Consider the following 15,696-nt stretch of genomic DNA (forward strand, 5'->3'; position numbering starts at 1 on the left):
ATGCTTGGGGGAGATATTTCTGAATCAAGGCATGCTTACGCAAGATGTAAGCTTGCGGGGTTTCCTGAATTTGTTCGACTTGTTCCTTTAAGAAATCTTCAACCAGGAGAGGTTGACCAATGTCCCTAAAAGTGTTGGTAATTTCTGTTTTGAGCGTTTGATACTCCTTATTTGCATAATCTGGTTGAGATTTTATTCCCGTTATTAAATCTAAAGCGATTCCAGTGAAGAATAAAGGCAAGAAATCTTTTCTTTTTGCAGGGGTCCAAGTTAATGCATCCGCCATATTTTCAAAAGTTGTGAAAAATTGATCAACTTCTAAGGGTTTTGCCCCTGAAAACTTTTCCGGTTGAATAAAATTTGGTATGTTTAATGCCATGACTTCAGTATTGTTGACAACGGTGGAAGGAATAATGGCAACACAGTCCGTGGAATGTGCAGTGTTAGTGGAAAATTGCTGTATGTATCGCGACCTTGCCCTGGTGACTGGACGAGACGGTGAAATCGGAACCGTTTGTTCCGCCAGCTGTTGAATCCTCGTTAAAGATAAGTTGAATTCGTGTTCATTTTTCCTTTAGCATTCCTAACCCGCGTTTTGAAGCACATATTTCCTATAAGGAACTCGCACCTACAACTAAAAGTTACAAAAAAGGCCCGTACCTCCAACCATGTTTCCTCCTTCCCTTATTTCATTATTTTATTACCGGGGTGTAGGTAAGAAAAGGTACTAGCGAGAGGTTCAGTAAAAAGGCTCAGACCATTCTATGTTCGGAGTGACGCCTCCGTCCTCCAGGTACATACCTGCGCTGTCTTCCTCGATGTTCACACACCAAAACCAAATCCAATACTGTTCACGAAATTCCCTTCCGATCTTCTCAGATCGGTTCGGTTGCTTCGCTATACAAATTCCAATACCTGTCGATTCATATCCGTCTGTCAGGCTGGTACCTTTCCACGGACGAGGCAAGTAATGGAATTTGTAAGGTCTGCATTCCAAACCGACGAGAACATCCTGTCTCCGTAATGTTTCGTTTCAAGTACACCTTCTAATATTTTACCTACAAGTCAACACTATTACATGTAAGTTGTATTGCGATGTTCGTCAATGTGTGTTTTTCTTCTTTCAGACACTCGGAAAAAGTGTTGTCCTGTCACAGAAACCCTCTCGGCTCGGAGGTATAAACGTGCGGGCTCAAAAGAAAGGTCTATTATGGTCAGAGCCTGACCTTCCCCGTGGGGGGGGGGAGTAGCGGACAGGGAACCTTGTCTTCTGTTTCTTTCGACACAGCAACCCTCACACCAGTAAAGTCTCAAACGGTCTACCATGAAATGGATTTGCGTTCGAAGGGGGAAATGGAATCAATATTGGCAAGACTAGGAAGTAAATTTGACATCTGTCCGGTGCGTTTTTCGAGTGACGCTGATACGGGCTCTTAACGTAGAAGTGTTGTTTTTGTCTATGACCTTCTTTTCTTACGATCTTACGTGATATAACTTAACCTATAATTTTTTTACGAGTTAGATAACGTTTTCTTTCATTTGAGTTGTAACCTGTCACGAGGACCTTTTTTAACGGACTAAACTACAGTAGATATGAAACACCAATTCACGGCCAACCGCAATTTTTCCCACGCCGAAAACTCTAGACCAGCGAGTTAAATTGCGATTACCCGATCAGAATTAAGTGTGCCGCGTGAGATAATTCGATGAAATTCGGTCAAACAAAGTTGGGTCATATCTCATACTGTCTTATATCCGAGGCCAGTATGAGAGTTGTTGTAGAAGGGTATAGGTCGAAAAATTATAGCTTCTCCCCTTTCAGGCTATTTCTAAACCTACATAAGCGTTTTTTTAAATATTCTAAGCCGTTTTTCTTGCAACAATCTGAAAGTTGGCCCTCATCTCGTACCCGCAAGAGTTCATTTCGAAAATGATAGCTTGTCCCCTTTCAAGCTATTTCTAAACCTACACAAGCGTTTTTGCATCACTTCTATTTTTATTCTCCTGTTTCTGTTGAGGCGAGTAGGATCGTGAAAATGGACCGTTTCCTTTCGTTCCCACTCATGCGTATTTTTGCATCGCTGTTTAAACTTTTTTCCTTTCTCCTGTCTCGTTGTTGATGCGAGTGGGATCATGAGTAAAGAGAGAAAAATAATATGTGCAAGCATTACTCTTTCTTTGTGTGTGCATCTTACTTTATTTTAAAAACAATATCCGCTTACCTTTCTAGAACTGTTCCGTGACCCTCTCGTTCTTGACTTTTTGGACGAACGACTTCTCTTCCACCAGGATTACGCTGCAGACGGTGTCGTCGGGGAGTGGATTGTGAAATTCGCACACGAGCTTGATGTTCTTTCTGTCGTTGACCTCAACCTGCTTTCTTTTCGATGTGTTGATGACGAACATGGGTCACTGCGCCTTGAATTCGCTTGGAGTGTAGTACACGACCACGTTTCCCTCGGTCACACTTTTGTAAGCGGAGTACGCTTCGTATAATAATGTCGAGGTTGTTATTTTCGCGCGGAAAAACTTAGTTCCTTCCGTTCTTGAGGTATGCGTTCTTGATATTGCAGTTGTCGAATTTGCTGGAATCTTTTTCCTGGTCGTTGTCCCTCACGGTTTGGAAGAGTACTATGACGAAATCTGGCATGTCGAACTGTATGTTGTTGATCTGCGTCGTGACGTCGACTTCGTAACGGTTGCCCGAAGCGAGTTTCTGCACGCACTGGTAACTGTAAAATTAAACGGGTACCTGTGGATTTTTCAAGATATGGGAGTGTCAATGGCCAGAAATTTTGGAATGTTTGCGCCGAAATGATTGATTCCAGGTTCGAGTTTTGTGTTGGTCTCGAAACCCAAACGTTCTCCGATTGTTCCCAGGTCCACGGTTTCTGTTCCGGACAACAACTGAATTCTGTGTGTCACGGAATTTTGAGAGAGAAGTACTCCTCTCGGTAATTCGGCTTGCAAGGTGGACAAATTGTACTGTCCCAGCATGATGCTGATTTTTTCGTTTCTGACTTTGATGGTGTTGTTGTGTTCGGTCACATTAGGAATCGGGTACATGCTGTAAATGCAGCAAGAGCTATGGATTTAGGATAGACGATATCGTCGTGCAACGCGAGTTTCAAGACCGAAGTTTCGCTTGTGATATGGAACACTCCCATGATGTTTCAGGTTCCACGATGCTTTCTGGAAATCTCGAATTGATGGGTTATTTATTCCAGACAGAAAGGTGAGCATTGAAACGCAAAGGTTACCGCAGTTCACTTCCTCGAAACCTTGGATTCTCACGTCTTTGTGGTATAGGCTGGAAGTTTTGAGATATTTTACTATACCCGACGATAGAACACCTCCGAAAGCATCGAAAACGAAAGCGTTATTATTTGAATTTTTGAAGTAACACATCCAATGCGTGCCTGGATTTTCGTAATTGTCCAAGTTGACGACTCCACACTCTTTTTCTCTTACTGCGGAGGGTAAAGAATCTGACATGAAAATTCCTCTGAAGTGTTTGATTCCCAACGGGTCGATCACAGATTCAATGTCGCAGTTACTGAGTGGTTCTTCTTTTTTTAAAACTTGCTCAAACCGTTCATTCATTTCCTCTTGACGCCTTTACCTTTTTCCTCCATTTCCAGGTTGTGACGTTTCTGTTCTTCCAATTCCGCCTTGTTCTTTTTCGAGTCGATTACGGTCTTTGCTATGGCAGCGCTACCACCTGCCAAACTTCCCACGGCACCCAAAGCCGCTAGAATTGCTGGAATGCTGAATATGAAACCTCCCGTGTGTGTTTTTTTTCCTCGAATGCAAAAATATTTTTCAATTGAGGAGTGCTTCGCAACAATTTCATTCCGTGAACTTTGGATAAGCAAGAACGTTTCTTTCTCGTTGTTTCTTGGTGAGTAACCCGTCGAGGGCACCCAGAGTTTTCAGATTCGAGTACGGCCCCTGGTATACGACACCCTTGGGCTTCATTATGATGCTATGTTCTGAGAAGTCTTTTTTTGTTCACTCAGCGCGATGATGTGAAATTGCTGGGTCTGTGAATAATTCAAGTCTAAGGTTTTTTTTATTTTTGTCAATCGGTTATATATATATATATATATATATATATATATATATATATTCTGGGAAAACTCTTTTTTTGTTCACTCAGCGCGATGATGTGAAATTGCTGGGTCTGTGAATAATTCAAGTCTAAGTTTTTTTTATTTTTGTCAATCGGTTTATATATATATATATATATATATATATATATATTCTGGGAAAACTCTTTTTTTGTCTCAATCAGCGCGATGATGTGATCTCGCTATGTCTGTGAATAATTCACCTGATAAATTATTTATTATTTTTAATTTTCGACAATCGGTTATTTATATATCGTGGGTGTCGAAGAAGAAAGTTCGCGCTTTACCTAACGCAATGATGTAATTGATGATGATGTTTGTGTATACAACAAACGTCGGTGTATCGTTCATTCTTTGCCTTGCCTCGTAAAGTTCGTCCAACTTTTCCCCTAAAGCCTGAAATTGGATGTCGAGATCTTGCAAGTTTTTTGTACCGCATATCTCCGAAGATGATCCATGAAAACCATCTTGCACGGTGATCGAAATTCCGACGTTATTTTCGCCAAGTCACGTTTTTTGAGACATCCTCCTCACCTCTGACGAACGTAATCGTAAATATTTTATGCTACAGTTCGGGAGGAAGTTCTGTTATGCAAGACTGCTTTTTTTTTTTTTTTTTTTACGGTGTCTTATTTATAGACCCCATCTCAATTTTCGTTTCGTGTTCATTGCGATGGTCTAGCCCAAAGCTACAACCCGTTTTTCCAGAAAAGCGTCCCTGCTAATGAATCTCCCAAAGGCTGCATGTTCCAATATTTTATCAGCTTCGTGACGTGCATCTAGATTTGTTTGAGTGTTGTAAGCGATGTCCTGATCTTTGCATGCGGCGTCCAACGATTTCACTCCTCTATCTCTTTTTTCCAAGCGTTGTTCGAGTTTGGTACCCGGTCCGCAGTACTGATAACCTGGGATGTGCATTTGGAACGGAAATTTGTTTATCATGTCGTTCACGACTCCCTTGCCTTCTGCTACGTTCGAAAATTTCGGTGGGATAGTGTTGATTATTTTGATCAGGTATCCTATTCCTTTACTGTCGTTCGCGATGAAGTTGGAGAGTTTGGTGCTGATCATGTCCACGATTCCTAACTTCTGGTTGTAAAAGTTACGATTACTTGCATTTTCTTCGCCTGCTATGACACATAAACTATCCATGAGTTTCCTAATGCCGTCCACTCACACGAATTCTTTCGGTAACGTGTTGTAGCGTTTGACGCCGCTTACACTTTATATCGTTGCAAATAGGTTTGATGAGATTCCTGTATTTTTCTCCGCTGCTGGATTTGACTCGATTCTGAGTGGCGTCGATGTTTTGGTACAGAGCATCCGACAATATTAAAATGTCCGTGTAACTTTGATAATCTTCGTCCGTGTAATCTTTCAGATATTTTTTGGTGATGAATTTCCAAAATCCAACCGTACCTGCGTACCTGGACCAACTATATTTTTCACCTAAATTAATATTTACGTCCTCTTCCTCGAATGTGACTTTCGATTTTCCAATTTTCCATTTCCCTTCGTTAGTTTCAATGCTCGGTTACAATCCGAACACCTCGTCCTTGTCGAATTTCCCGTTGCTCAGGTAATATCTCGCCAACGGACCCAACTCGATCTTATCCGAAGAATATGAAGTACTTCCTATGGATTGACGTTTCGGCGGTTGCCTAAGGTCGAGCGGAGTGTGAATGCTAGAGAAAGGCGTTGGAGGATAATCTTCATAATTTCGAGCGGCAAGAGGTACGAGTTCCGTGATGAGATATTTGTTCTGTTCTGTGCCCATTTTTAATCTCCTTACCAAGACCGCTGATGGCGTCGATGATCGGTTGACCTTCGCGCTTGTTCTCTTAGTAGAATCCACGATTCTCGGATTTGCAACCTTTGAAACGTTTCGCAAGGTAATCGCGCAATTTCAAGTTGTCTTCGATTTTTCGTTTTGTCATTTTTTGATATTAGGTTATTTTAAACGTCGTGTGACGTTGCAACATTCACAAAGTCGTTGTTTTTGTTCCTGTACTTTCCGTCGCTGGGTTTTCGAGTCATATCGATCGTCGTGAATCCGAAATCGTCACTGTTCCAACAAGAAGAGCAGACTTTCGAAAATTCGTTGTAGTTCATATCTCCTCCCACGTAGTCATCGTAAACATGCTTGAGATTGGTGTGATCTTGACGAAACAAACAAATAAAATTAGCGTTGTCGCGTAGTAACTGCTTTGGAATTTTGGAAAAAGTTTGAGCTAGGTAAAAGCAATCCATTCTCCTGTGACGACCTTGAGTGAAAACGTTTCAAATTACATTCTGATTTTCTAAAATTACATCGGCGAAGACCACTACAGAATTTTCGTGACAGCTGTCGAGTGGTTTTATTTCGGATTCGAAGATAGATATGCCCAGCCCCTAGTACAAATTAATGAGTTGCTGGTATTTTGGTTGTTCCAAACTTTTGGAGAACACGTACAGGTGTGTTCTTCCAATCTAACCAATTCGGTGCGAGGAGAAAATTGTCCACCAGCAACGTGGTTTTCCACATTCGGAAGGACCTACGATAAGACAACGAATGTTATCGGGTAGCAACTGGCCGTTCGTTTTTTCTATTTTGGCATTTAAAATCAGGTAAACGCTTCACCACGTTCCACTTTGTCACAAGATTACTTCGTTTGCATTGATCCAACTCTTTTCCGGATGTCCCAGCCATTTTACCAACAGTTTGTTATCTTTTCTGCGCAATATTTTCTCGATGAGATACGTGTCGGGGTATTTAGTTTTAGACAGTTTCTCTTCGGAAAACCTTCTTTTCAAAATTTCATCGCGACTATCCTACATTATATACGTGTGATGGTTTCCGGGTAGAACACAAACTACGGTGAAAATTTCCGTGCTCCAATTTTTTATGAATGCCTTCTCGAACGTACGTTTGAATTTGCTGATCCTCACCTGGTTTCCCACTTTGTATTTAGGTTTCTTGGTCGTGGGACTGTACTTTGGACAATAAACCGTAGAAATTAAACGCCGCTCGTCAGATTTAGTAAGGTCGTTTTATGCGTATCGTGCTGTGAACTGTGTGATTGTAATTGTTTACAAGTTCCGGTAGGATGTCGACCCATTTGTAATTACCCTGACGCGTGAACCGTTTCTACATGTGCGGTTTCAAGGTTCGGTTGAAAAGTTCCACTATGCTGGCTTTTATGTGACTGAAGGTCGAATAATGATGAATATCATGCTTTTGAATGACCTGTTGGAATACGGAGTTGTAGAATTATTTTCCGTTATCCGTTTGAAGGAATTGTGGTCGTCTACCACTTTCATCGAAAATTGTTTGGAATGCTTCCACTACCTTGAGGGGTAAAACCCATGCAAATTTTAAAAATGTATCTACAACGGTGTGGAGGTATTTGTTGCCCTTGTTGATTTTATGTAAATTCTTCAAATTACCGCTGCTTACTTCGACGAAGTCACATTGCCACAAATCGTCTATGCCTTTTGTCACCACCGATAAACGTTTGTAATTGCGACGCGCTGGTTTGTGAAACTCGACAACTATATCCTTCCTAGACATTGAGCGCGAGATTTCGCTTGAAGAGAATGACTATCGTGATTGGATGTTTGGAAGGTTGCACTTTGCTGGTATTTTGAATAAAAAGTTTATCTCCAGCGACCACATCAAAAACCGTAAGATCTCCATCCTTATGTATTTCATATACAGAATGAGTTTCGTCCCAGCACGCTAAAGGGATATTTCCTGCCTTCTGGACTCCGCGCTTGCTCACTAATGTCATTGTAAATGGCTATCTGTTTTCCATGAGCCCAGTATGAAAATTCGTGTATTTGAATGGTACCGTCGATTAAAAATATGTAATATGGTTTATGTGGGCTTAATACGTACAACTTCTTGTCCTTAACGAAAGTGGAAGTTCTTTGATGGTTCGGTATGCTGTTGATTTCGATAGCTTGCAAGAAAAACAATTTGGCAATTTTAGTATCGATAGTAACGAGATTACTGTGAACATGTCCCAGTTTATTTTCTATGGGTAACAATTGCTTGACGATATAATCCGTTATGAACGAAAATGACGATTTGATTTTTATTTCAACATTCAACTCTTTGTAGTTTCCGTTCAGTTCTTGCAACTTAGATCCGAAAGAGTTAGCGTCGATTCATGAGAGGCATCATTGGTTTCCAGATCACCAACCTGTTCTCTGACGCTGACGACAATTTGCTGGAGATTTTCCAATAGATGCAATTTGGAACTTTTCGCAGTGAGATCGTTTATTATGTTTCTAATCTCGGCAACTTCGATGTTGGTAACGATAGTATCGATAGTAACGAGATTACTGTGAACATGTCCCAGTTTATTTTCTATGGGTAACAATTGCTTGACGATATAATCCGTTATGAACGAAAATGACGATTTGATTTTTATTTCAACATTCAACTCTTTGTAGTTTCCGTTCAGTTCTTGCAACTTAGATCCGAAAGAGTTAGCGTCGATTCATGAGAGGCATCATTGGTTTCCAGATCACCAACCTGTTCTCTGACGCTGACGACAATTTGCTGGAGATTTTCCAATAGATGCAATTTGGAACTTTTCGCAGTGAGATCGTTTATTATGTTTCTAATCTCTGCAACTTCGATGTTGGTAACGAAGACACCATGTGGCGAAGCGAAGAAATTTCGTCCCGAATCTGTTCCGTATTTGTCACTTCCGTTTCTATCTGTTTCAGTATGCGTGCAATATTTCTCTTAACGGCGCGAAGTTCTTGCGAGGTGGAAAGACCACTTACCGTGTTTTCGAGTGCTTTGATACCTTCCACATCACTAGATTCGGACAATGTCGACACTGCTGTTTTCAACTTCTGTAAAACTTCGTTCGTTGGAACACTCGTCTGCAAAGTTTCCAGATCATGCTGTATATTGTCCAAGTATTGATAAAAATGGTTGAGATTAAATTCGACGTTCAAATTTTCTAAGTAATCAATCTTCTGCTGAACCGTAGTTAACGTGTCTTGAAAACTGATCGTGTGATTTTGGAAGCTCTCTGTGAGAACGTGGATATTTTTAATTTCGTCGTTAATCAACCCCAAAGACTCTTGGAGCGTAGCGATCGTAGTTTGAATATGTTCAAAGTCTTGGTACGCCTCTAACTGAAGCTTGATGTTCGCTACGCTCTGATGAAACATATCATAAATTTTGTCATTGTTCCAAGACTCAGACTCTATATTTGAGTGATGTAGATAATGTGGAACAAGTCTATGCCCAACTTATGAACACATTACTTAGAAAAAATGAAGAATTTTAAGCTAAGGGATCTAGATGGAAATTATGTGGGATATTATTGTTATATCATATCCTATAATAAACAATCACTACTAAAATACCCGTGACAGTTAATTTTGGCAAACCAGGTTTGATCGCACTGCGACAATATCATCGACCTATTCCATCAATACTAGGCACGTGTGTACATCGCCCCATTCCATCAATACCGGGTGCGCGTGTGGACATTGATCCATTCCATTAATACCGGGCACGTGTGTGTTGACCTCGAGGCATTGACCTATTGGGAATGTCTCGTTAATGACTCTGGTTAGAATTCTGAGAGGTTTGGAACGTCAGGATATTGATTGGTTGAGAGTGTATCTATTGTTGCAATCCCTCTTTTACCAGGGATCTGAGGTCACAGGGATGCAACAATGACACATTTAGGTAGAGCTTAAATACACTTGTGATTGAACCTGCTCCTACTGAGAGAAAGGAGATATGGATGATTGAATTTAGGTTATTCACGCTTGCTCATACTTGGTAGACGAATGATGTATCTTGTCCAAATGCTTCTTGCTGACCGTATTGTGACTGATGCCAAGGTTCGATACCGTGATCCTCGGCTCACTCTTCCGAGCAATCCCGCACGAGTGGCTGCAAGGCTTATGCAGCCGTAAACTTTGTACACCGTTGTTGTAGTTCAGTTCGACGTAAAGTAAATGAGTAAAATGAGAGCGAACCCTGGGGCGAGCTAGCTCTTATAATCTTTTGCCTCGAAAGGTTATTACACCTTTCGAACACGCTGGATCAAGTTAGATCCGCGTATTTACCTCTCAGTCAAAACTCTGAGGAAATAACGATGAGTGCACATTCTTAAGATTGCTCGGCAGTCGGACAATTCCTGTTAATGAACAAGCATAAATAATATCTTGACGAGGTTTTCTCGTACTTTCAATCACCATATCTCTACAATATGTAGGTTTCGCTTGAGCATTGCCATCAGTTGTTAAAAAGCAGTTGTCATTGAGAGTGGTGGTAAGCAAATTTTCGTGGGAGCAATTGTGATACATATTTATAGTTACTAAATATACCAAGATATAGACTTATCTTTCTAATAATATAAAAAAAACTACTAGTACCGAAAATATTTTACTATTTTGATATACTTTGATATACTTGTGTCTCCAGCAAAATCTATATGTAAAAACCAATATCCAAAATTTTACTATTTTTGATACACTTAGGCATAGATTCGTGTCTCCAGCAAAATCTATATATAAATAAAATACCCAAAATAATTTATTATTTTTGATACACTAAGACTAAGAAATAGACCTGTCTCTCCAGGAAAATCTATATATAATAACCAATACCCTAAATAATTTACTATTTCTAATATATTTAAGCATACATTAGTTTATATTCAATTTTTAAAAGTACTTGTGGCAAATATATAATCTTCAATTGAGATTGAAATATCGACAGCTTCTAGAGTTGAAGTATATCCAGAAAAAATATATAAATGATAAATAGAAAACAATGGTTAAAACTAAATGCCCCAATTGTGCTAAATTCATATCCAAAACAAATATGTCAAAACACCGGGTAATATGCACTGGTCAACCGAAAAATTCTCTATTACCAACCCAACCCTGTCCCTATTGTGGAAATTCTATTAGCATTCGCAATTTGAACAGACATAAGAAGAGTTGCGAATATCAACCACCAATCAGTCTGACCAATGGTAGAAAAAGCCAAGCAGATATAGCACCAACCGATGGCCCTCAACCGAAACAAATTAGATCCTTGACCACACCTAATATAACAGCTTTTGGTGGTCGACTCAATGATTACTCCTTTGAATCGGAGCCACGCTGTGATATTAATAATTTCTTGAAGAACATAAAGTCTTCAATAATAGACCTCCTGAAAAATAAACTTAAAAATAAATCTATTAAGTTCTATCCTATCCTCTGAATATGAGAAACCAGATGAAACACGTCATATACATCACCATTGTTCCAAGACTCAGACTCTATATTTGAGTGATATAGATAATTTAGAACATATCCATGCCTCGCTTATGGACACATTGCTCACAAAACACGATGAATTTGAGACCAAAAGGATCTGGTTGGAAATTGTGTGGGGATCCACATAAACTGGAACTGAAAATAAGCCAATTCTCCCCCGTCTCTGCTTCTACCTATGCCCCCCTTCCAGTGAATAATAATAATTCAGAATAAATCATAAATAATTCAGAATAAAAATACTAATAATTCAGAATAAAAAAGCAGTGCTCAATATACAAAATAATGATAACAAGTGTTTTCTGTGGTGTGTCTTGGCGAAACTTCACCCAGTTCATTGGAAAAAAATCCAGAGGAGGTTCATTATTATATGCAATATGAGGTAGAGTTTGAGTATTCTATGTCGGGTACAGAGGGTTGCACAACGGCCAGAATCGCTTACTAGGCCCGCCTGGTTGGTCGGGCGGGCGAGTAAAACTATATACCTGGGTTTTGACCCGTCAAGCATCGAAAGCCCACGGGTAACTGGAAGGCCTTGCAAGACGAAGCTTGCTTATCTTCAGCGAACGCTCATTCCGGTTTTGCACCGTCTCCAGATACATGAGTCACGCAGTCACCGTTGCCAACTTGTAGATTCTAAACTGTTCTAGGAGCACTTAAAATGTTCATCACTTTTATCAATTTGAAATTGCAGACATTTATTCCTTGCTAGAAAACATTTGTATCGCTCACACCCAGTGGCGGCGATTGGGTTCCAAAACTAGAGGGCCAAAGTGCAAATGTACGGGGGGGGGCAAGGATAATTTAATTTCCCTTGGTACATGAGGTTAGCGTGGTGCAAAAGTAGCAAAAAGTGGGGGGGGCAACTGCACTCTCTCGGCCCCGCCCCTAATTGCTGCCACTGCTGACCCCTGTACAGGAGTACGAACCAAGTTTCGCAAAAAGTGCCATCGTAAATACTTTGGAACTTTGTGTGACTGGTGGTTGTTCTACATTATACTTTTTTAGGGGTGCTCCCCTATGACGCAGTGGTAGTGTCGTCGCCTTGTAATCATAGGGTACCAGGTTCGATACCCGGTGGAAGCACATGATGGTTCAGATCCCACTTTAAACTATAGGTCCAGTCCCGATTAGCCTTATTGTGCATAAATTGACCAAATAAATGAATCAATCAATCAAACAGACTTTCTCTCTGGTGTGATTTTGCCAATTCAATATCCGAATTAGTTGCTCAAGACTCCCCCCCCCTGAACACTAAGGCACGATGGTCCATAAAATGGAACATGAAATCAGAATTTGCATTATAAAAGGTTTTTGAATATTGTCATCTCTTTCAACAAATCGTCGTTCGCTAGTGTTGTTGTTAGTTATCTTGTTCTCAGACCGCATTGATAGTAATACGATACAAAATATAATTGTTAGCTTGTATTTTCACACGGGTGCAAATAACAGGCAATGCTATTTACACATTTCAACAAACAAACAACGTAAAAATGAAACCGACAGAAGATTTACGATTTCAAGACCAGAAAGGTGACATAAAATGAACAAGACACACAAACCTATTTCAAGACCATCGAAACAAATTTAGAAAATATGTGGTAGTTGGTTCGACATAATAATGACACTAATTTGAGAAGTTACAAAAGTTAGCAACATATCGCTATCGCAAAGTCCTGGGCGAGATTTGAATGCAAGGCCCCATCGTTCTTTAAGTTTGAAATATCAATGTAAATCGATACACAGTCATCAAGGAAACGTCAGCAAATTATCATATTTATATAATAGCCTACAATAATAATTAATTTCTGACGAAAATTATATTTAATAGTACGCGACAGAGAAATTTACACTTGGCAGAGCTTTAGTAACACGCTGCTGGAATTTTTATTAACCAAAGTAGTAGTAATAGTACGTTTTTTAAGATGTTCTTTAGGCAGTAAGATAACTGAAATATCCTTAAGTGTGCTAAACTTTTTTTAAAAAAAATCAGAAATACAAAGTAAGAATCTTGAAATATAACCTATATATTATTTAATGAGTCGTTCTTTGTTTCCTCATTTCGAAGTTTGTAGGATGTAAATGTTACAAACCATGGCTTAAGTAGAAAATATGGAAGGACGCACATAAAATGTCAGTGCTTGATAGAGCGGGGGGAAGGGAGTGCGCTAAATCACAATCCTGTCTAGGGGCCCAATGTATCTACCTACAAGCTCTTCTACACAATCGGTTTCAACATCAGCAAATCTTAAAACGATAGTCATTTGCACAATAAATGTGAAATGTTTGATGTAATCAACTGATACAGCTAATTTGACTTTTTTTTAAATTAGCAATTTTGACTTTTTGTTAATTAGCAATTTTGACTTCGTTGCACATAAATTGTACCAGTTAACTTTGAATTTTAGGACTTAGATGTTAATAATAACTGTGAATCTCATTTTGTTGTTACGTCTTAATGTTCTTGTAATATTAAATATTTGACGCAGTGGCGTAACAAAATCGTAAAGTACGCGTCCGCAAGAAATAAACTTGGGTCCCTCAAGTACAGTCAGCTTCTTCCAGGAAATTTACGTAATTACTTAGAATGGCTGGTTGTGGCTGCACTCACATTAATAACTATACAAATCGATGCTCTAACTCTGAATTTTCACATATTACAACATATCTTTCTTTGACATTTATGTATTCAAAAGAAGAAAATACAAATACTTACTTATTCCTTCCCCCAAACAGAAGGCGGTACAGGATACAGAGAACACTGGAAGTTAGTGTAGAGCTATCAAGGAGAAGAAACTTTCCTAAAGCACTTGATTTCAGATTTAAGCACATTCCTGAAACATAGAACTTGATCAGGAAATTCGGAAGATAAATCATCTTCGTGCCCGTTACAGAGGGCAATAGCTGCGTCTGAAGTTGTAGGAACGAAGGAAGAACTGCTAATATTATCCATACCTTTCTTGAGTTTAAAATACCAGAAGCATTTAAATGCCCCATACTTTGCTCCGTGGCAGTTTGAGGTACTTTACCATTAACATATTAAAATCGGGTAGGCTATGCAAGGTCACGACACAGAAGAAAAATGGATAAAATTGTCCAAGCAATTTTTGCGTTGATCTTTCACATGAGAAATGAGAATTATTTTGACTTTTTCGGGGCCCCTTAGACTTAGAGCTCCCGCCCGTCTTGATTTGACGTATTCATTCAAATTATAACGTTAAACTAGAATATAAAACCAGTTAAAAGGTCTTCATTTTATTGCCCACAAAAAATAGCCTTTTCTATCTTTCTCACTTCCATTTATTACGTTTTTCGTATCAACCTCATAGGACGCGAGGCCCCTATATGCGCGAGGCCCAGGGTGGTCGCCCACTTCGCTCACCCCTTGCTACGCCAATGATTCTACAACCTCAAGGCACCTGCGCCTACCAGAAATTCAAATATTTCCATGCGTACTGAAATATAATGGCCGTTGGCAACACTGACAGTAGTGCTCGCCGTCTACCTGCAAGAACTACATCGAGTCTCACGGGTCTTCTTAAGACCCGGGTAATAGAAAAACCTGGCAGGCATCGAAGCCTGTGCAACACTGTGACGTGAAGCTCGCTTGCGCGATGTCGAACACCTGGGCTTGATGTGCGTGTTGCACATTATTGTAGGCGCGCCTCCTCGCAGACGGGTTTTCTCCGGGTCTTGTGCAGGTCTCTGGTCGGGTATCGAGTATCCTGCTGCTATATCCGATATAGCAAAATTTGAAAATCGTGTGGAAGGTCCCTTGGCAAACAATGTGTATGCCTATACAGAAAATAATTTTGTATATCCCCTCAGAATAACCAGCATCGAGGATGATCATGCAACTGTCATCGATTTGTTACTTATTTCAGATGACAATATTTTCCATTACTGTCTTATTCGCAATATCTCTCGTCTGGTTGGAAGCCAAATAACTAAATATCGTGGGGAAATTAAAATTTGTCATACGTGTTTGACTACATTTGATAATCGTATTCAACAGAAATATAGCAAATTCAATAATCCAGAAATTGCTAACCACAAACTTGAAGAGCACAAAAAATATTGTTGTGAGAACAAACCTGTGCGTATGATTATGCCCAAACCAGGAGAGGTTGAGAAATTTAAACAACACAAGGCCCCTGTTGGAGCATCCAGCTATAACAATAGCAGATTTTGAGGCATTTCTCAAACGATTCAACTAATCAGACCCTGATCCTGAAATCTCTTCGACTGCACCTTATCAGCTTCATGAGGTTTGTAGTTATGG

Source organism: Lepisma saccharinum, chromosome 10 (genome assembly GCF_977018435.1).
Source record: "Lepisma saccharinum chromosome 10, izLepSacc3.1, whole genome shotgun sequence".
In the NCBI taxonomy this organism is placed as follows: domain Eukaryota; kingdom Metazoa; phylum Arthropoda; class Insecta; order Zygentoma; family Lepismatidae; genus Lepisma; species Lepisma saccharinum.